The 23,802-nt window shown below is 45.7% G+C and overlaps 1 protein-coding gene across 2 annotated transcripts in view; it reads left to right on the forward strand.

The window, feature by feature from the left end:
- Su(H) (recombining binding protein suppressor of hairless) overlaps positions 1–23,802 on the forward strand; it is a 499,304-nt gene that overhangs the window by 156,201 nt on the left and 319,301 nt on the right. For both annotated transcript variants that reach the window (XM_070094523.1, XM_070094522.1), the window contains exon 3: positions 7,180–7,217. The gene's annotated coding sequence lies outside the window, so the exon portion shown is untranslated. The remainder of the gene's footprint in view (positions 1–7,179; positions 7,218–23,802) is intronic.

Raw genomic sequence — 23,802 nt, forward strand, 5'->3', positions numbered from 1 at the left:
CGGATTTAACCCCATTTATGGACACTCTCTGCTTCCTGTCTGTGAGCCATGACTCGATCCACGAGAGCACCCTCCCCCCAATGCCATGAGCTGCTACTTTCTTCAACAGTCTTTGGTGCGGAACTCTATCAAATGCCTTACTAAAATCTAAGTAAACAATATCAAATTCTTTATCGTGGTCAACAGCCTCAAAAGCTTTACTGAAGAAAGTTAATAAATTAGTTAGACAAGACCGGCCTCTTGTGAATCCATGCTGAGTATCATTAATCAAGCTATGCTTATCGAGATGGCTTCTTATAATCTCAGCTATAATTGACTCTAGCAACTTGCCTACAATTGAGGTCAGGCTTATTGGGCGGTAATTTGACGGTAACGACTTGTCCCCTGTTTTAAAAATAGGAATTACATTAGCCATCTTCCACATATCAGACACTACACCTGTTTGAAGAGATAAATTAAAAATATTAGTTAATGGTTCACAGACTTCCATTTTGCATTCCTTAAGAACCCTTGAAAAAACCTCATCAGGACCCGGTGACTTATTTTGCTTCAGTCGGTCTATCTGCTTCGCAACCATTTCACTAGTGACTGTGATGTTACATAATTTATCTTCTTCTGATCCACTATAAAAATTAATTACCGGAATATTATTAGTGTCTTCCTGTGTAAAAACCGAGAGAAAATAATTATTTAAAATCGAGCACATTTCATTCTCTTTGTCAGTAAGATGCCCATAGTTATTTTTAAGGGGACCTATCTTATCTCTGACTTTTGTTCTATATACCTGGAAAAAACTTTTTGGATTAGTTTTAGAATCCCTAGCAACTTTAATTTCATAGTCCCTTTTAGCTTTTCTTATCCCCTTTTTAATGTCCCTCTTAATGTCAATATACTGATTCATAAGATGACCCTCGCCTCTTTTGATACGCCTATAAATTCCTTTCTTAAGCCCTAGTAGATATTTCAGCCTATTATTCATCCATTTAGGGTCATTTCTATTTGATCTAATTTCCTTATAAGGGATAAACGTTCTTTGAGCAGCATGTATTGTGTTCAGAAAACTGTCATATTGATAGCTCTCTTCGTTACCCCAGTCAACAGATGATAAGTGTTCTCTAAGCCCATCGTAATCTGCTAAGCGAAAATCTGGGACTGTTACTGAGTTATCCCTACTATCATACTTCCATTCAATTCTAAATGTAATTGATTTGTGGTCGCTAGCACCCAGTTCCTCTGAAACTTCTAAATTATTAACAAGGGATTCATTGTTTGCCAGAACTAAGTCAAGCAGGTTATTTCCCCTTGTAGGTTCTGTCACAAACTGCTTCAAAAAACAATCCTGAACTACTTCTAAGAAATCGTATGATTCTAAATTCCCAGTCAAGAAATTCCAATCAATATGACTAAAGTTAAAGTCTCCTAGAATTACTATATTATCGTGCCTTGTGGCCCTAGCAATTTCCTCCCATAGTAGTCTCCCCTGGTCCCTATCTAAATTTGGGGGACGGTATATGTAGCTCCAGTTATTTGTACTAGGAGCTCTTGCATGAGGGTGGTATTACTTGGTAGGTTGGGCATACAGCGCTGGCAAACACCTTGAAGTATTTGCCTGTGTTGTGAAGAGTAGCCAAGTGGCCAGGCGATACATAGCTGATGCTGCTGTCCTCTACGCGCACGCCTGTACTTGCTAACTGATTCTTAATTGCTAATGGTTGTTAGTGATGCTCGTGGGATTGTTGTTTGGTGGCGTTAATGATGCTGGTGTTGATGTTAATGATGCTGGTGGTGGTGTTATTGATGGTGGTGGTGTTAATGATACTGGTGTGATTGTTATTAGTGTTACTAATTATTATTCACTCAGCTGCCGGAGTATCGGGAAGTTTGGTCTCACATTTTCACTCTTGTCCTTCATGTATGTTACATCATCTCTGCCTCTGCCATTTACGTGTAATAGATGTCAATAAAATATAGTGATTATGTTTTTGAACCCACTGTTAGAGGCTGTTCTCTGAATGGAGGAAGATTATGGAAACGAAGAAAATTTGCAAAAGTACTGGTTGAGGGTGTGGCATCTGGAGGGTGGTGTAGGTAATGGCACTTGGAAGAGGCAGTGTCAGTTGGGTGTGGCAGGTGGCAGGACACCGGGTAGCTGGACATCTTCAGTGATGCGGCAAATAGTAGTTGATGATGGGGCAGATGATGAGGGTGTTGGGAGAGACGCAGGTGTTTAGGAGTATCAACCCGAGCGGTGAATCGCCAGGCGTGAAATATGCGGTCGCTAATGTATCATTAACTCTGCCGTGGGAAACAGCGTCGCTCTGAGCCGCCGATAAATACCGCTTCGTTTTATATTATATATATATATCAGGCTTCCGTTAATATTTAAGACTATTTTCACAATTTGATTTCGTCGGGAGATTGTCTGCTTTGAAGCAATAATTGCGGGGCATTTAGGGGCCATGAAGAGCCTCTGGTATGTTGCCTCTGTGGTCTAGAGAATTACACGAGAAGTGAGTGGGAGTGAAGTCATGTTTGCACGTTCAGGCTGGCCACCACTACCTTGCCTCCTCCTCGGAGATTTTAACGCGGATGTGATGGTGATCCTCAGCAAGGCCAAGCATTGCTTGAAGTTTACTCAGCTGTAAACTTTCTGGCTCAGCGACAGACAAAAATACTTGAGGATACTCTAACTTATTGAGAGATAGTCTCATTTTCCGTGATCTAGAGAGAGAGAGAGTCAGCAATAAGGCCCGTACAAATATTTATTAATTACTATAAAAAGTAAAGTTATTTAGTGATGAAAGTGCATAGAAGTTCACTTCAGGCAGCTCGGAAATGTGAAAATACATTAACTCAATGAGCGCGTCCAGAAGTGTTGTAGTCTAGCAGAGCGAAATAGCCTAATCTTCCTTAGTAACACACCTGACCTGGCTTGACCTGCAGTCAGCGAATACCTGCCTACGTAATGACTGTTGAGTGAAGAGTACAGCTGGTTCTGAACGAACTTGCTCCCTCACATCATGACCTGCTTAAACAAGCACATTCTGTAGTACAAATACATTTCTTTGCTAAAGACCTGAATATGTGTTGTATCATTGTTTATTTTTAACATGGAGTGGACGTATACTGAATTATTATTATTATTATTATTATTATTATTATCATCATTGGTCAACGGATCAAGGAACCTCCCTCGAGTATACACTAGCATCAAGGAACCTCCCTCGAGTATACACTAGCATCAAGGAACCTCCCTCGAGTATACACTAGCATCAAGGAACCTCCCTCGAGTATACACTAACATCAAGGAACCTCCCTCGAGTATACACTAGCATCAAGGAACCTCCCTCGAGTATACACTAGCATCAAGGAACCTCCCTCGAGTATACACTAGCATCAAGGAACCTCCCTCGAGTATACACTAACATCAAGGAACCTCCCTCGAGTATACACTAGCATCAAGGAACCTCCCTCGAGTATACACTAGCATCAAGGAACCTCCCTCGAGTATACACTAGCATCAAGGAATTTCCCTCGAGTATACACTAGCATCAAGGAACCTCCCTCGAGTATACACTAGCATCAAGGAACCTCCCTCGAGTATACACTAGCATCAATGAACCTCCCTCGAGTATACACTAGCATCAAGGAACCTCCCTCGAGTATACACTAGCATCAAGGAACCTCCCTCGAGTATACACTAGCATCAAGGAATCTCCCTCGAGTATGCACTAGCATTAAGGAACCTCCCTCAAGTATACACTAGCATCAAGGAACCTCCCTCGAGTATACACTAGCATCAAGGAACCTCCCTCGAGTATACACTAGCATCAAGGAACCTCCCTCGAGTATACACTAGCATCAAGGAACCTCCCTCGAGTATACACTAGCATTAAGGAACCTCCCTGGAGTATACACTAGCATCAAGGAACCTCCCTCGAGTATACACTAGCATCAAGGAACCTCCCTCGAGTATACACTAACATCAAGGAACCTCGAGTATACACTAGCATCAAGGAACCTCCCTCGAGTATACACTAGCATCAAGGAACCTCCCTCGAGTATACACTAGCATCAAGGAACCTCCCTCGAGTATACACTAGCATCAAGGAACCTCGAGTATACACTAGCATCAAGGAACCTCGAGTATACACTAGCATCAAGGAACCTCGAGTATACACTAGCATCAAGGAACCTCGAGTATACACTAGCATCAAGGAACCTCGAGTATACACTAGCATCAAGGAACCTCGAGTATACACTAGCATCAAGGAACTTCTAGTATACACTAGCATCAAGGAACTTCTAGTATACACTAGCATCAAGGAACTTCTAGTATACACTAGCATCAAGGAACTTCTAGTATACACTAACATCAAGGAACTTCTAGTATACACTAACATCAAGGAACTTCTAGTATACACTAGCATCAAGGAACTTCTAGTATACACTAACATCAAGGAACTTCTAGTATACACTAACATCAAGGAACTTCTAGTATACACTAACATCAAGGAACTTCTAGTATACACTAACATCAAGGAACTTCTAGTATACACTAGCATCAAGGAACTTCTAGTATACACTAACATCAAGGAACTTCTAGTATACACTAACATCAAGGAACTTCTAGTATACACTAACATCAAGGAACTTCTAGTATACACTAACATCAAGGAACTTCTAGTATACACTAGCATCAAGGAACTTCTAGTATACACTAACATCAAGGAACTTCTAGTATACACTAACATCAAGGAACTTCTAGTATACACTAGCATCAAGGAACTTCTAGTATACACTAACATCAAGGAACTTCTAGTATACACTAACATCAAGGAACTTCTAGTATACACTAGCATCAAGGAACTTCTAGTATACACTAGCATCAAGGAACTTCTAGTATACACTAACATCAAGGAACTTCTAGTATACACTAGCATCAAGGAACTTCTAGTATACACTAACATCAAGGAACTTCTAGTATACACTAACATCAAGGAACTTCTAGTATACACTAGCATCAAGGAACTTCTAGTATACACTAGCATCAAGGAACTTCTAGTATACACTAACATCAAGGAACTTCTAGTATACACTAACATCAAGGAACTTCTAGTATACACTAACATCAAGGAACTTCTGGTATACACTAACATCAAGGAACTTCTAGTATACACTAGCATCAAGGAACTTCTAGTATACACTAGCATCAAGGAACTTCTAGTATACACTAACATCAAGGAACTTCTAGTATACACTAGCATCAAGGAACTTCTAATATACACTAACATCAAGGAACTTCTAGTATACACTAGCATCAAGGAACTTCTAGTATACACTAGCATCAAGGAACTTCTAGTATACCCTAGCATCAAGGAACTTCTAGTATACACTAGCATCAAGGAACTTCTAGTATACACTAGCATCAAGGAACTTCTAGTATACACTAGCATCAAGGAACTTCTAGTATACACTAACATATTATTTAGGACTTCTCTTCAGACAAATTTTATTTGTTGTATGATTACATTGCAATATTTTTTTACGATTTTCCAGCTAAAGCTGCTGCTTTATTTTCCTGCTTTATTTTCCTGCTTTATTTTCCTGATTTATTTTCCTGCTTTATTTTCCTGCTTTATTTTCCTGCTTTATTTTGCTGCTTTATTTTCCTGCTTTATTTCGCTGCTTTATTTTGCTCACTATATCCATTCTGTGGACTGTAACACAAGAACATGTGGACACAAAAAACCTAGCAACTAGGAAAAACAGAATTAACCGGAGTACATTATGTATATATATATATATATATATATATATATATATATATATATATATATATATATATATATATATATATATATATATATATATATATTTATATATATATATATTTATATATATATATATATTTTCATGTAGTCGGACTTGAGTCCTGGAAATGGGAAGTACAATGCCTGCACTTTAAAGGAGGGGTTTGGGATATTGGCAGTTTGGAGGGATATGTTGTGTATCTTTATATGTGTATGTTTCTAGACTGTTGTATTCTGAGCACCTCTGCAAAAACAGTGATAATGTGCGAGTGTGGTGAAAGTGTTGAATGATGATGAAAGTATTTTCTTTTTGGGGATTTTCTTTCTTTTTTGGGTCACCCTGCCTCGGTGGGAGACGGCCGACTTGTTGAAAAAAAAAAAATTATATATATATATATATATATATATATATATATATATATATATATATATATATATATATATATATATATATATATATATATATATATATATATATATATATATATATATATATATATATATATATATATATATATATATATATGCAAGACAAGCCACAGGGGTGTATCTTAAATTCTTCGGAAATTTTATTAATTATAAATGAGTCTAAACTGTATAAATCCTAAACCAATATTCATATTCGACGTAGTTAAAATCTTATGTTCATACATTCGACAAGTTGAAATCTTAAAGTTTGGGCAGAATATAAACTGTGTGTAACAGGTCCTTGACCACCTCACCCGCATCATCATACAAGGTTCAGGTGTTGTATGTTGACCGTGAAGTGTAATCTCGCCCTTACATGCCTTCTGCTAATCCTTTATTTTCATAGTTCCTTAATAATGTGAGAAATCACTATCTCTATATTCCTCAGGCTACTTAAAATGTGTACATATGTAGAAAGAACAGAAATATCCGGGTCACTTGATACATAAATTAAGAATATTTATGTAGTTGAATACGTCCATTAATTTCTTATAATGCTTTTGGGGTTTGTTGTATGGTATAGGAAGTGAATATTATTTTGTGTTATGCTAGTGTTCTGGCTCACCTGCTTGACCAGATGTTAGCAAGACATTGTTAATGTTGTGTTTCAGATGTTAGCAAGACATTGTTAATGTTGTGTTTCAGATGTTAGCAAGACATTGTTAATGTTGTGTTTCAGATGTTAGCAAGACATTGTTAATGTTGTGTTTCAGATGTTAGCAAGACATTGTTAATGTTTTGTTTCAGATGTTAGGAAAACATTGTTAATGTTGTGTTTCAGATGTTAGGAAAATATTGTTAATGTTGTGTTTCAGATGTTAAGAAAACATTGTTAATGTTGTGTTTCAGATGTTAGGAAAACATTGTTAATGTTTTTAATTGCAATGTTGTGTTTCAGATGGAGGATCAGATGTGAAGGTTGAAGAGACGCACCAGGTAAGACTATGCTGGGGTTTCTGTCTAGAATGTTTAATGTGCACACCTAGAGGGAGCCACCACACAGGGAGGGAGCCACTACACGTGCAGGGAGCCACTATTGCAACCCCTGAATGGGTTACAATGATTATTATGTATATATGTAATGTATATTACCTTTTCATTTAATTTTATATTGCTTATATTTGCGATAATAGCTAAATCGCAAATGTATTGCCTTATATTATTATTTGACTGTTGTATTGTTATTTGACTTATGTTGTTAGGATGTACATAATATGTGCTCAGTTAGTCTTGATTGTCAAACTACTGTAATTATCGCTTGTCGCTCGTTATACTGCCGGCTTCTGAGCTGCAGTTGTCCACGTAGCTATCACGTGATCGAGGGGGGGTGTCCTCACCTCTCGTGAAGTAGTCAGTCTGCTGGAGACTCGCTTGCTGGTTGGATAGATTGTCTGTCTCATTATTCTTGTTAGTTCTGTAGAACTTTGTTCACAGAACATTGTATAGACTTTGTGATTTTCGACGTTGTACTGAGGTTGTGTGTCACTTAGACACTCTGAACATCTCAGGTCCTTAGCTATAGCTTCTGACCTAATTTTGTACTGGTTTCTGTGTATTGTCACAGTCGCGTTTTTCCTATGCTGAACATAGATTCAGTAGTATGGGAGTTTTGTAACTTTTGTGGAGGATCTGCTGATGGTCCCTACTTAGTGTCGTTATATTATTTCCCAGTTCCTGATTCTGTGTCGCAGTCGCTTGATATTGCATTGCTATTGGGCTTAGCATTCTTTGTTGTTCAAGCAGACTGTTCGGGTTGCCAGTCGGTCAAGAAGTCAGTTTATGTGAGGACTTTGTCAGTCACTTGTTTAAGTCTTATTCGAGTCTTGGGACATAGCTAACTACTTAAGAGCACTTACACGCATACACACACTTACTTGTACATATTTGTAATATCTTATTAAATGTTAATGTACCAGACGGTACTTAAGAATTATAAATGTGATATGTGCTTTCAGCACAATAATACTGAACTCGAGAGATTGATTTTATTTTGATTGCTGTAATTAATTTAATTTGATAATATACCTCTAGACAACTTACTACTTAATAAATTTATTAAATTTTAATTTCTCTAGTTAGTAGCCTACCAGTTGTAATCCTGAAGCACTATTGAATAATACTCAATTTTAATGGATAATTGGACAAGGATACTGACTACTTGTTACGAAAACCCAGTAACAGGCTGGATGCTAGAAGGGCAGTCCTTTCTAGTATTCACTGGAGATCTCTAAGCTTTTAGAATCGCGTTTTTTGTAACAGCCACTACACGTGCAGGGAGCTACCACACGTGCAGGGAGCTACCACACGTGCAGGGAGCTACCACAGGTGCAGGGAGCCACCACACGTGCAGGGAGCTACCACACGTGCAGGGAGCTACCACACGTGCAGGGAGCTACCACACGTGCAGGGAGCCACCACACGTGCAGGGAGCCACCACACGTGCAGGGAGCTACCACACGTGCAGGGAGCTAAAACACGTGCAGAGAGCCACCACACGTGCAGGGAGCCGCCACACGTGCAGGGAGCTACCACACGTGCAGGGAGCTACCACACGTGCAGGGAGCTACCACACGTGCAGGGAGCCACCACACGTGCAGGGAGCTACCACACGTGCAGAGAGCTACCACACGTGCAGGGAGCTACCACACGTGCAGGGAGCTACCACACGTGCAGGGAGCCACCACACGTGCAGGGAGCCACCACACGTGCAGGAAGCTACCACACTTGCAGGGAGCTACCACACGAGCAGGGAGCCACCACACGTGCAGGGAGCCACCACGTGCAGGGAGCTACCACACGTGCAGAGAGCCACCACACGTGCAGGGAGTCACCACACGTGCAGGGAGCCACCAAACGTTCAGGGAGCTACCACACGTGCAGGGAGCCACCACACGTGCAGGGAGCTACCACGTGCAGGGAGCCACCACACGTGCAGGGAGCCACCACACGTGCAGGGAGCTACCACACGTGCAGGGAGCTACCACACGTGCAGGGAGCTACCACACGTGCAGGGAGCTACCACACGTGCAGGGAGCCACCACACGTGCAGGGAGTCACCACACGTGCAGGGAGTTACCACACGTGCAGGGAGCCACCACACGTGCAGGGAGCTACCACACGTGCAGGGAGCTACCACACGTGCAGGGAGCTACCACACGTGCAGGGAGCCACCACACGTGCAGGGAGTCACCACATGTGCAGGGAGCCACCACACGTGCAGGGAGCTACCACACGTGCAGGGAGCTACCACACGTGCAGGGAACCACCACACGTGCTAGGGAACCACCACACGTGCAGGGAGCTACCACACGTGGAGGGAGCCACCACACGTGCAGGGAGCTACCACACGTGCAGAGAGCCACCACACGTGCAGGGAGCTACCTCACGTGCAGAGAGCCACCACACGTGCAGGGAGCTACCACACGTGCAGGGAGCTACCACACGTGCAGAGAGCCACCACACGTGCAGAGAGCCACCACGTGCAGAGAGCCACCACACGTGCAGGGAGCCACCACACGTGCAGGGAGCTACCACACGTGCAGGGAGCCACCACACGTGCAGGGAGTCATAACACGTGCAGGGAGGCACCACACATGCAGGGAGCTACCACACGTGCAGGGAGCCACCACACGTGCAGGGAGCCACCACACGTGCAGAGAGCCACCACACGTGCAGGGAGGTACAACACGTGCAGGGAGCCACCACACGTGCAGGGAGCTACCTCACGTGCAGAGAGCCACCACACGTGCAGGGAGCCACCACACATGCAGGGAGCTACCACACGTGCAGGGAGCCACCACACGTGCAGGGAGCTACCACACGTGCAGAGAGCCACCACGTGCAGGGAGCCACCACACGTGCAGAGAGCCACCACACGTGCAGAGAGCCACCACGTGCAGGGAGCCACCACACGTGCAGGGAGCTACCACACGTGCAGGGAGCCACCACACGTGCAGGGAGCTACCGCACGTGCAGGGAGCCACCACACGTGCAGGGAGCCACCACACGTGCAGGGAGCCACCACACGTGCAGGGAGCTACCACACGTGCAGGGAGCCACCACACGTGCAGGGAGCTACCACACGTGCAGGGAGCCACCACACGTGCAGGGAGCCACCACACGTGCAGGGAGCCACCACACGTGCAGGGAGCTACCACACGTGCAGGGAGCCACCACACGTGCAGGGAGCTACCACACGTGCAGGGAGCCACCACACGTGCAGGGAGTTACCACACGTGCAGGGAGCCACCACTCGTGCAGGGAGCCACCACACGTGCAGGGAGCTACCACACGTGCAGGGAGCCACCACGTGCAGAGAGCCACCACACGTGCAGTGAGCCACCACACGTGCAGGGAGCTACCACACGTGCAGGGAGCTACCACACGTGCAGGGAGCCACCACACGTGCAGGGAGCCACCACGTGCAGGGAGCCACCACGTGCAGAGAGCCACAATGTCTTGTGAGATGTTTCAGCTTAAAACTCATTATATTCGTTGTCATTCTCTCTCTCTCTCTCTCTCTCTCGCTCTCTCTCTCTCTCTCTCTCTCTCTCTCTCTCTCTCTCTCTCTCTCTCTCTCTCTCTCCGTGCTTTCCTGGTTGACATCCTGATCATATAGGCTGTTGGTGCTCGCTGCATATAGTCACCACAGCCCATCTGATCATTAACTGCCTGAAAGACTGTCAGGGTCGTTGTTGACAGTCCATCCTCGTCCCTCCTGAACACAAGGATCCGCTGGCTATTTTTCCTTAAATATTTGAAAGTAGAGTGTTGAAAATTCTTGGACTTAATGAGTTATCTCCTAATACTTTTCATTACCTACCTTGCTGGTTTACCTGGAGTTTACCTGGAGAGAGTTCCGGAGGTCAACTCCCCCGCGGCCCGGTCTGTGACCAGGCCTCCTGGTGGATCAGAGCCTGATCAACCAGGCTGTTACTGTTGGCTGCACGCAAACCAACGTACAAGCCACAGCCCGGCTGGTCAGGAACCGACTTTAGGTGCTTCTCCAGTGCCAGCTTGAAGACTGCCAGGGGTCTGTTGGTAAGGAGTAATTTCAGAGAGCAGATTTGGAACTAGTGTCTCCATTTTTCTGGTTTAAATATTTTATATTTTTTCACGTCTGGAATCCAGTGAATGCAGGTTGAAGAATTTTAGAAGTTCCCTATAATGTAAGTGATTGAACTGAGACCAGTAGTGAAGGTTCTCTGCACCTTTACAAGGGCTGTAATTTCGTCTGCCCTGATCGGGACTGTTAGTGTAGATCAGGATGCAGATATGGATAACAGATTGTCGTAGAGTGTAGCCAGTACCTTTGTATCCATTGAAGCAAAGACGCGCTGGATTAAATTTTATTGTGACAACGTGTAGAGCTCTTAACAGGGAAACATTGTCCCAGTGAAGTTATATTCCTCAGCGTGTGTATTATTGTGGCACTGAGACCCAGGGTGGCAGCGTGTGTATTATTGTGGCAGTGTGGCACTGAGACCCAGGGTGGCAGCGTGTGTATTATTGTGGCAGTGTGGCACTGAGACCCAGGGTGGCAGCGTGTGTATTATTGTGGCAGTGTGGCACTGAGACCCAGGGTGGCAGCGTGTGTATTATTGTGGCAGTGTGGCACTGAGACCCAGGGTGGCAGCGTGTGTATTATTGTGGCAGTGTGGCACTGAGACCCAGGGTGGCAGCGTGTGTATTATTGTGGCAGTGTGGCACTGAGACCCAGGGTGGCAGCGTGTGTATTATTGTGGCAGTGTGGCACTGAGACCCAGGGTGGCAGCGTGTGTATTATTGTGGCAGTGTGGCACTGAGACCCAGGGTGGCAGCGTGTGTATTATTGTGGCAGTGTGGCACTGAGACCCAGGGTGGCAGCGTGTGTATTATTGTGGCAGTGTGGCACTGAGACCCAGGGTGGCAGCGTGTGTATTATTGTGGCAGTGTGGCACTGAGACCCAGGGTGGCAGCGTGTGTATTATTGTGGCAGTGTGGCACTGAGACCCAGGGTGGCAGCGTGTGTATTATTGTGGCAGTGTGGCACTGAGACCCAGGGTGGCAGCGTGTGTATTATTGTGGCAGTGTGGCACTGAGACCCAGGGTGGCAGCGTGTGTATTCGGTGGTATTATTGTGGCAGTGTGGCACTGAGACCCAGGGTGGCAGCGTGTGTATTCAGTGGTATTATTGTGGCAGTGTGGCACTGAGTCCCAGGGTGGCACATCTTGTCTTGAAGGTGTTGTGGAGTGTCAGTAACTCAGTTACTTAAGAGGAAGACCAGGTCCAGGAAATAGAGCCTTGCTCACAACATATTGTCTTGTATGGTGTTCTTCCTCGTTGCTGCCTAACATTTATTTTTGTCACTGATCGTGAGCTGTTGCAATCTTTATTGCAATAGAACACTAGAGCGAGTCATGGCGGTTGGTAACATTAAAAAAATGTTGTCTGTACTGTCGTCCTGACAAATATGTGTAGAGTGGAAGTCTTTTAAACGTTACGCACTCTGGCAGGATTGTTGGTCATTTGTCTCATGACGGTGTGAGATGACGGGCAGACAGTATAAGCTACTGATATTAGGTATACCGTGCACCTGTCTCTGCTTCCCTGTCTCTTTCTTTGTAGTTATTGTTTCTGCAAGCTATGTTTTTTTTTTTAAATTAAGAAACATGTTTTGAAACCGGGACGCGGCGGCGATGATCCCAAAAAGAACTTTCACAGATAACAGATGCGTACTTATGTTATTATTTAACACACACACACACACACACACACACACACACACACACACACACACACACACACACACACACAATCACAAACGAGCGATTAACAGTGCACAACAGCCATAAGGCCTTTCGCGCGGCAACAGCAAACGGATGTACTTCTAGGGACAGTGTAGTGAAAGATACATCATAATTTACACCTGGAACATCATAGAGGCGTAGGCCCCAAATCTACAAACTGAAATTATTTCTTACGAAAGCTGACAGAAAACTGACAAAAAGCAGTGAGTATACTAAGAGATAATAAGTGTAAGTGGACCAAGACTTTTCATCGCCTTCCCTTCATACATAGGGACATAAGGGAAATTACCAATAACCCCCTAGCAGTCTTCAAGAGTTACTGATCAGTGAGGCTGTGGTGCTTGTGTTCACACATTGAGGTCCATGGTTCCATCCCTGGTACGGGCGGAAACATTGTGGCATGTTTCCTTAAGATACCTGCTGTCCTTGTTCACCTAACAGGAAGTAGGCACCTGGGTCTTAGTCGATTGATGTGGGTCGCATCCTGGAAACAAAATTTACCTAATTTGCCTGAAATTCTGAGCATCAATGGGCTTTCTATATAGTATGTCAGCTATGGTCTGTATAAGTTGTATCATGTATTTGTAGAAATAAAGATTATTATTATTATTATGTTGCACAACGTTTGTCCAGCATCAACAGCCAGGTTGATCAGGCCATCAAGGGGGAAAGTATCACCTACGACCAGACGGCGGGGGACACTGAACCCTAAAATGGTTATCATCTAACCTCCAGGTAACTACCTCCTCTCCTTCCCTCTTTTCTCTTCCTACCTTCTCTCCTTTTTCTCTTCTTCTCCCCCTCCCTCTCTCCCCACCTGTTTTCCAGGTGAGCAGTCGTCCAGTGTTTATGCAGTACTTGTCAGTCCCTCGTCACCTGGTGTGCTGTCCCCAAGTGATTACTAATGCACTCGTGTGTGGTTGCAGGGGTCGAGTCATAGCTCCTGACTTTGCCTCTTCGCTAGTAGCTACTAGGTCCACTCTCTCCCTGCTCCAAGAGCCTTATCATACCTCTTCTTAAAGCTATGTATGGATCCTGTGTTTGTGTGTGTGTGTGAGAGAGAGAGAGAGAGAGAGAGAGAGAGAGAGAGAGAGAGAGAGAGAAGGGACAGGGGAGGAGAGAGGTAAGTGTGACAGGAGGGAAAGTGAGGGAAAGGGGGGTAGGAGGTGGGAAAGGAAAGAGCAGTTTCTGACCACGCGTCTTGGGTCTCACGTCACCCCCCCCCCCCGCAACCACTCCCCTGTAACCCCTCCCCCCGAAACCTCTTCCCCCTTCGCCACATGTAGTTTACCTGTGACCGTTTCTATAGTTATCCTGCTGTGTAAACAGGATAAATGCCCAAGTAACCATCACAACCTGCTTGATCGAACACCTATACAAGCAACGTTATATACACTAAGAGGTGTATATGTCAGTGTATATATAGTGAGAAATGTATGTCACTGTATGTACAGTGAGAGATGTATATGTCACTATATACAATGAGAGATGTATGTCAGTGTATATACAGTGAGAGATATATATGTCACTGTATATACAGTGAGATATGTCACTGTATATACACTGAGAGATTTATATGTCAGTGTATATACAGCGAGAGATGTATATGCCAATGTATATACAGTGAGAGATTTATATGTCAGTGTATATACAGCGAGAGATGTATATGTCAGTGTATATACAGTGAGAGATGTATATATCACTGTATATACAATGAGAGATGTATATGTCAGTGTATATACAGCGAGAGATGTATATGGCAATGTATATACACTCAGATGTGTATGTATCCATGTATATGTACTGAAATTTTAGTGGCTACTTAAGGTAGCCAGTAACATTGATTGGTGTACAGGTGAAGTTAGGTTAATTAGGTTAGAGTTGATTGGGTTAGGGTACGGTAGAGTAGGGTAATGTGTAGGGTAGGGCAGCGTGTAGGGTAGTATGTAGGGTAGGGCAGTGTGTAGGGTAGGGTAGCGTGGAGGGTAGTGTGAAGGGTAGGGTAGCGTGTAAGGGGGTAGTGTGAAGGGTAGGGTAGCGTGTAAGGTAGGGTAGTGTGTAGGGTAGGGTAGCGTGTAGGGTAGGGTAAGGAGAGGGGCAGGTGAGTGGGAGGGCACCATAATGGAGGGAGGGAGAGGAGCAGGTGAGTGGGAGGGCACCATGATAGGGGGAGGGATAGGGGCAGGTGAGTGGGAGGGCACCATGATGGGGGAAGGAGAGGGGCAGGTGAGTGGGAGGGCACCATGATAGGGGAAGGGAGAGGGGCAGGTGAGTGGGAAGGCACCATGATAGGGGAAGGGAGAGGGGTAGGTGAGTGGGAGGGCACCATGATAGGGGGAGGGATAGGGGCAGGTGAGTGGGAGGGCACCATGATGGGGGAAGGAGAGGGGCAGGTGAGTGGGAGGGCACCATGATAGGGGAAGTGAGAAGGGTAGGTGAGTGGGATGGCACCATGATGGGGGAGGGAGAGGGGCAGGTGACTGGGAGGGCACCATGATGGGGGAGGGAGAGGGGCAGGTGAGTGGGAGGGCACCATGATAGGGGGAGGGAGAGGGGCAGGTGAGTGGGAGGGCACGATGATGGGGAGGGAGAGGGGCAGGTGAGTGGGAGGGCACCATGATGGGGGAGGGAGAGGGGCAGGTGAGTGGGATGGCACCATGATGGGGGAGGGAGAGGGGCAGGTGAGTGGGAGGGCCCCATGTTGGGGGGAGGGAGAGGGGCAGGTGAGTGGGAGGGCACCATGATGGCAGGAGGGAGAGGGGCAGGTGAGTGGGAGGGCACCATGATGGGGAGGGAGAGGGGCAGGTGAGTGGGAGGGCACCATGATGGGGGAGGGAGAGGGGTAGGTGAGTGGGAGGGCACCATGATGGGGGTGGGAGAGGGGTAGGTGAGTGGGAGGGCACCATGATGGAGGAGGGAGAGGGGCAGGTGAGTGGGAGGGCACCATGATGGGGGAGGGAGAGGGGTAGGTGAGTGGGAGGGCACGATGATGGGGGAAGGCAGAGGGGCAGGTGAGTGGGAGGGCACCATGATGGGGAGGGAGAGGGGAAGGTGAGTGGGAGGGCACCATGATAGGGGGAGGGAGAGGGATAGGTGAGTGGGAGGGCACCATGATGGGGAGGGAGAGGGGCAGGTGAGTGGGAGGGCACCATGATAGGGGGAGGGAGAGGGGCAGGTGAGTGGGAGGGCACCATGATGGAGAGGGAGAGGGGCAGGTGAGTGGGAGGGCACCATGATGGGGGAGGGAGAGGGGCAGGTGAGTGGGAGGGCACCATGATGGGGAGGGAGAGGGGCAGGTGAGTGGGAGGGCACCATGATGGGGGAGGGAGAGGGGCAGGTGAGTGGGAGGGCACCATGATGGGGAGGGAGAGGGGCAGGTGAGTGGGAGGGCACCATGATAGGGGGAGGGAGAGGGGCAGGTGAATGGGAGGGCACCATGATGGGGAGGGAGAGGGGCAGGTGAGTGGGAGGGCACCATGATGGGGGGAGGGAGAGGGGCAGGTGAGTGGCCGAGCTCAAGAGTTACTTAGTCTTCCACATTTCTCTATGTCTAGTGGCTGCCTTTCTAGATTCTCTTCCTCCTCTTGTACGCTTCATGTTCCTCTCCCGCCTCCTGACACTCTTGTACGCTTCATGTTCCTCTCCCGCCTCCTGACACTCTTGTACGCTTCATGTTCCTCTCCCGCCTCCTGACACTCTTGTACGCTTCATGTTCCTCTCCCGCCTCCTGACACTCTTGTACGCTTCATGTTGCTCTCCCGCCTCCTGACACTCTTGTACGCTTCATGTTCCTCTCCCGCCTCCTGACACTCTTGTACGCTTCATGTTGCTCTCCCGCCTCCTGACACACTTGTACGCTTCATGTTCCTCTCCCGCCTCCTGACACTCTTGTACGCTTCATGTTGCTCTCCCGCCTCCTGACACACTTGTACGCTTCATGTTCCTCTCCCGCCTCCTGACACTCTTGTACGCTTCATGTTGCTCTCCCGCCTCCTGACACTCTTGTACGCTTCATGTTCCTCTCCCGCCTCCTGACACTCTTGTACGCTTCATGTTGCTCTCCCGCCTCCTGACACACTTGTACGCTTCATGTTCCTCTCCCGCCTCCTGACACTCTTGTACGCTTCATGTTCCTCTCCCGCCTCCTGACACTCTTGTACGCTTCATGTTCCTCTCCCGCCTCCTGACACACCACCTCAAGTGTCTCACTCTCTACATTGACTTTGACTTTACTTCAATCTCTATTTTTTTTTTTTTTACACTGATCAGTTTTTACAGGTAAGAGCTGTTATCGTACCTTCTGAGGCATGCTACCACCCCCAGGATGCCACCCACAGCAGGTGTAAAGAAACATGCCCGACGTTTTATGTATTAAATTGATAAGACTGTGATGTGCGGTCGACAGGCTTGAAACTCAAGGAACCAACCAGCAACACTCTTAGCCTGTAAATTTAAGTCTAGAAGAAAATTCATCTTCATATCCCTGCCTCTCCCCCCCCTCCCCTCAGACACACCTGTAGTTGTGATGACACAAGTAATGTAAGTCCCTCATCAAGTGTATGTCAACACTGGAGATTTCTTAATATGACGCAAGAGTGTTCAAGGGCGTGAGTAGGCGTGCAACACAGATGTTGGTGGGCGTGCAATATAGGTGTTGGTGGGCGTGCAAGACGGGTGTAGGTGGGGGTGCAAGACGGGTGTGGTCAGGTGTACAGCACGGGTGTGAGTGGGCGTGCAACACGGATGTGGGTGGACGTGGAAGACGGGTGTGGGTGGGCGTGAAAGACGGGTGTGTTCCCACGTCTCCTGGTACTCCCAGGTACCCTTTAGGTTTTTCTCATCTTTTCATTTCCTCGCTGGATGAGATGAGAAACCACAGCGACGCCTGCCATTGGCTGCCTCCACACCAGCTCCAGTAGCAGACTTAATGTGGTGACCGCATCCACGTAACACTGTGTGGTGGTGGTGGTGGTGGTGGTGGTGGTGGTGGTGGCCTCATGTCTTGTGGGGGAGGTAGGTGGGGGAGAGGACTCGACAGATTCAGGGGAAAGAGGGGAGGGGTGTTCCGGAAAAAGGGGGTGTGTATGGGATGTAGGGTTCACTGGTGGTTATGGGTGTAGCGGGGATGGTTGTGAGTTGTGCTTGCACGGGTCGGGGGGCCACAGCTCCTGGCCCCGTCTCTTAACTCTTATCGAGCAACTCTTGAACCTGTGTTTGCTGTCTTCGCTACCAAAAAAAAAAAATAACACGTTTAGCAAACAAACCAGGGAACGGGTGAGGGTTGAACTCATGGCAAGTAAGTCCTAGAACAACTAGAATAAGAGCGAAAAGTACTGAAACTACTTCCAGACCCCCCTGAGGCTCATCAGATACGGGCTCCATGCTGGCGCCGGAGACTCCAACATGGGCCTAACCTAAGTAGTATTTCATGTTTTAAGTAAATGTTAATTCTCCCTATTGCGGAAGTCGCTGCTAATATCGTCTATCAGTACTTGGCTAATGATTAAGTTTATTGTATTACTGTGTGAGAGCAGTGTGTAATATCTGGTGATGGCTTCATTTACAGGTCCAGTGGTGTGTGATAGTGCATTATCTGTGTTACAGGTCCAGTGGTGTGTGATAGTGCATTATCTGTGTTACAGGTCCAGTGGTGTGTGATAGTGCATTATCTGTGTTACAGGTCCAGTGGTGTGTGATAGTGCATTATCTGTGTTACAGGTCCAGTGGTGTGTGATAGTGCATTATCTGTGTTACAGGTCCAGTGGTGTGTGATAGTGCATTATCTGTGTTACAGGTCCAGTGGTGTGTGATAGTGCATTATCTGTGTTACATGTCCAGTGGTGTGTGATAGTGCATTATCTGTGTTACAGGTCCAGTGGTGTGTGATAGTGTATTATCTGTGTTACAGGTCCAGTGGTGTGTGATAGTGCATTATCTGTGTTACAGGTCCAGTGGTGTGTGATAGTGCATTATCTGTGTTACAGGTCCAGTGGTGTGTGATAGTGTATTATCTGTGTTACAGGTCCAGTGGTGTGTGATAGTGCATTATCTGTGTTACAGGTCCAGTGGTGTGTGATAGTGTATTATCTGTGTTACAGGTCCACTGGTGTGTGATAGTGCATTATCTGTCTGTGTTACAGGTCCAGTGGTGTGTGATAGTGTATTATCTGTGTTACAGGTCCAGTGGTGTGTGATAGTGCATTATCTGTGTTACAGGTCCAGTGGTGTGTGATAGTGTATTATCTGTCTGTGTTACAGGTCAATTGGTGTGTGATAGTGTATTATCTGTGTTACAGGTCCAGTGGTGTGTGATAGTGCATTATCTGTCTGTGTTACATGTCCAGTGGTGTGTGATAGTGCATTATCTGTCTGTGTTACAGGTCCAGTGGTGTGTGATAGTGCATTATCTGTCTGTGTTACAGGTCCAGTGGTGTGTGATAGTGCATTATCTGTCTGTGTTACATGTCCAGTGGTGTGTGATAGTGCATTATCTGTGTTACATATCCAGTGGTGTGTGATAGTGCATTATCTGTGTTACATGTCCAGTGGTGTGTGATAGTGCATTATCTGTGTTACATATCCAGTGGTGTGTGATAGTGCATTATCTGTGTTACATGTCCAGTGGTGTGTGATAGTGCATTATCTGTGTTACATGTCCAGTGGTGTGTGATAGTGCATTATCTGTGTTACATATCCAGTGGTGTGTGATAGTGCATTATCTGTGTTACATGTCCAGTGGTGTGTGATAGTGCATTATCTGTGTTACAGGTCCAGTGGTGTGTGATAGTGCATTATCTGTGTTACAGGTCCAGTGGTGTGTGATAGTGCATTATCTGTCTGTGTTACAGGTCCATTGGTGTGTGATAGTGCATTATCTGTGTTACAGTTCCAGTGGTGTGTGATATTGTATTATCTGTCTGTGTTACAGGTCCAGGGGTGTGTGATAGTGTATTATCTGTCTGTGTTACAGGTCCAGTGGTGTGTGATAGTGTATTATCTGTCTGTGTTACAGTTCCAGTGGTGTGTGATAGTGCATTATCTGTGTTACAGGTCCAGTGGTGTGTAATAGTGTATTATCTGTGTTACAGGTCCATTGGTGTGTGATAGTGTATTATCTGTGTTACAGGTCCAGTGGTGTGTGATAGTGTATTATCTGTCTGTGTTACAGGTCCAGTGGTGTGTGATAGTGTATTATCTGTCTGTGTTACAGGTCCAGTGGTGTGTGATAGTGCATTATCTGTGTTACAGGTCCAGTGGTGTGTGATAGTGCATTATCTGTCTGTGTTACAGGTCCAGTCGTGTGTGATAGTGCATTATCTGTCTGTGTTACAGGTTCAATGGTGTGTGATAGTGTATTTGTCTGTGTTACAGGTCCATTGGTGTGTGATAGTGTATTATTTGTCTGTGTTACAGGTCCAGTGGTGTGTGATAGTGTATTATCTGTCTGTGTTACAGGTCCAGTGGTGTGTGATAATGCATTATTTGTCTGTGTTACAGGTCCAGGGGTGTGTGATGGTGTATTATCTGTCTGTGTTACAGGTCCAGTGGTGTGTGATAGTGTATTATCTGTCTGTGTTACAGGTCCAGTGGTGTATGATAGTGTATTATCTGTCTGTGTTACAGGTCCAGTGGTGTGTGATAGTGCATTATCTGTGTTACAGGTCCAGTGGTGTGTGATAGTGCATTATCTGTCTGTGTTACAGGTCCATTGGTGTGTAATAGTGTATTATCTGTGTTACAGGTCCGTTGGTGTGTGATAGTGCATTATCTGCGTTACAGGTCCAGTGGTGTGTGATAGTGCATTATCTGTCTGTGTTACAGGTCAATTGGTGTGTGATAGTGTATTATCTGTGTTACAGGTCCAGTGGTGTGTGATAGTGTATTATCTGTGTTACAGGTCCAGTGGTGTGTAATAGTGTATTATCTGTGTTACAGGTCCAGTGGTGTGTGATAGTGCATTATCTGTGTTACAGGTCCAGTGGTGTGTAATAGTGTATTATCTGTGTTACAGGTCCATTGGTGTGTGATAGTGCATTATCTATGGTACAGGTCCAGTGGTGTGTGATAGTGTATTATCTGTGTTACAGGTCCAGTGGTGTGTGATAGTGTATTATCTGTCTGTGTTACAGGTCCAGTGGTGTGTGATAGTGTATTATCTGTCTGTGTTACAGGTCCAGTGGTGTGTGATAGTGCATTATCTGTGTTACAGGTCCAGTGGTGTGTGATAGTCCATTATCTGTCTGTGTTACAGGTCCAGTGGTGTGTGATAGTGCATTATCTGTCTGTGTTACAGGTCCAATGGTGTGTGATAGTGTATTATCTGTCTGTGTTACAGGTCCATTGGTGTGTGATAGTGTATTGTCTGTGTTACAGGTCCAGTGGTGTGTGATAGTGTATTTTCTGTCTGTGTTACAGGTCCAGTGGTGTGTGATAGTGTATTATCTGTTTGTGTTACAGGTCCAGTGGTGTGTGATAGTGCATTATCTGTGTTACAGGTCCAGTGGTGTGTAATAGTGTATTATCTGTGTTACAGGTCCATTGGTGTGTGATAGTGCATTATCTGTAGTACAGGTCCAGTGGTGTGTGATAGTGTATTATCTGTCTGTCATACAGGTCCAGTGGTGTGTGATAGTGCATTATCTGTGTTACAGGTCCAGTGGTGTGTGATAGTGCATTATCTATCTGTGTTACAGGTCCAGTGGTGTGTGATAGTGTATTATCTGTCTGTGTTACAGGTCCAGTGGTGTGTGATAGTGTATTATCTGTCTGTGTTACAGGTCCAGTGGTGTGTGATAATGCATTATTTGTCTGTGTTACAGGTCCAGGGGTGTGTGATGGTGTATTATCTGTCTGTGTTACAGGTCCAGTGGTGTGATAGTGTATTATCTGTCTGTGTTACAGGTCCAGTGGTGTGTGATAGTGCATTATCTGTGTTACAGGTCCAGTGGTGTGTGATAGTGCATTATCTGTCTGTGTTACAGGTCCAGTGGTGTGTGATAGTGCATTATCTGTCTGTGTTACAAGTCCAATGGTGTGTGATAGTGTATTATCTGTCTGTGTTACAGGTCCATTGGTGTGTGATAGTGTATTATCTGTCTGTGTTACAGGTACAGTGGTGTGTGATAGTGTATTATCTGTCTGTGTTACAGGTCCAGTGGTGTGTGATAGTGTATTATCTGTCTGTGTTACAGGTCCAGTGGTGTGTGATAATGCATTATTTGTCTGTGTTACAGGTCCAGGGGTGTGTGATGGTGTATTATCTGTCTGTGTTACAGGCCCAGTGGTGTGTGATAGTGTATTATCTGTCTGTGTTACAGGTCCAGTGGTGTGTGATAGTGTATTATCTGTCTGTGTTACAGGTCCAGTGGTGTGTGATAGTGCATTATCTGTGTTACAGGTCCAGTGGTGTGTAATAGTGTATTATCTGTGTTACAGGTCCATTGGTGTGTGATAGTGTATTATCTGTCTGTGTTACAGGTCAATTGGTGTGTGATAGTGTATTATCTGTGTTACAGGTCCAGTGGTGTGTGATAGTGTATTATCTGTCTGTGTTACAGGTCCAGTGGTGTGTGATAGTGTATTATCTGTCTGTGTTACAGGTCCAGTGGTGTGTGATAATGCATTATCTGTGTTACAGGTCCAGTGGTGTGTGATAATGCATTATCTATCTGTGTTACAGGTCCAGTGGTGTGTGATAGTGCATTATCTGTGTTACAGGTCCAGTGGTGTGTGATAGTGTATTATCTGTCTGTGTTACAGGTCCATTGGGGTGTGATAGTGTATTATCTGTCTGTGTTACAGGTCCAGTGGTGTGTGATAGTGTATTATTTGTCTGTGTTACAGGTCCAGGGGTGTGTGATGGTGTATTATCTGTCTGTGTTACAGGTCCAGTGGTGTGTGATAGTGTATTATCTGTCTGTGTTACAGGTCCAGTGGTGTGTGATAGTGTATTATCTGTCTGTGTTACAAGTCTAGTGGTGTGTGATAGTGCATTATCTGTGTTACAGGTCCAGTGGTGTGTGATAGTGCATTATCTGTCTGTGTTACAGGTCCAGTGGTGTGTGATAGTGTATTATCTGTCTGTGTTACAGGTCCAGTGGTGTGTGATAATGCATTATTTGTCTGTGTTACAGGTCCAGGGGTGTGTGATGGTGTATTATCTGTCTGTGTTACAGGTCCAGTGGTGTGATAGTGTATTATCTGTCTGTGTTACAGGTCCAGTGGTGTGTGATAGTGCATTATCTGTGTTACAGGTCCAGTGGTGTGTGATAGTGCATTATCTGTCTGTGTTACAGGTCCAGTGGTGTGTGATAGTGCATTATCTGTCTGTGTTACAAGTCCAATGGTGTGTGATAGTGTATTATCTGTCTGTGTTACAGGTCCATTGGTGTGTGATAGTGTATTATCTGTCTGTGTTACAGGTACAGTGGTGTGTGATAGTGTATTATCTGTCTGTGTTACAGGTCCAGTGGTGTGTGATAGTGTATTATCTGTCTGTGTTACAGGTCCAGTGGTGTGTGATAATGCATTATTTGTCTGTGTTACAGGTCCAGGGGTGTGTGATGGTGTATTATCTGTCTGTGTTACAGGCCCAGTGGTGTGTGATAGTGTATTATCTGTCTGTGTTACAGGTCCAGTGGTGTGTGATAGTGTATTATCTGTCTGTGTTACAGGTCCAGTGGTGTGTGATAGTGCATTATCTGTGTTACAGGTCCAGTGGTGTGTAATAGTG

This window comes from Cherax quadricarinatus, chromosome 46, assembly GCF_038502225.1.
Source record: "Cherax quadricarinatus isolate ZL_2023a chromosome 46, ASM3850222v1, whole genome shotgun sequence".
NCBI lineage: Eukaryota > Metazoa > Arthropoda > Malacostraca > Decapoda > Parastacidae > Cherax > Cherax quadricarinatus.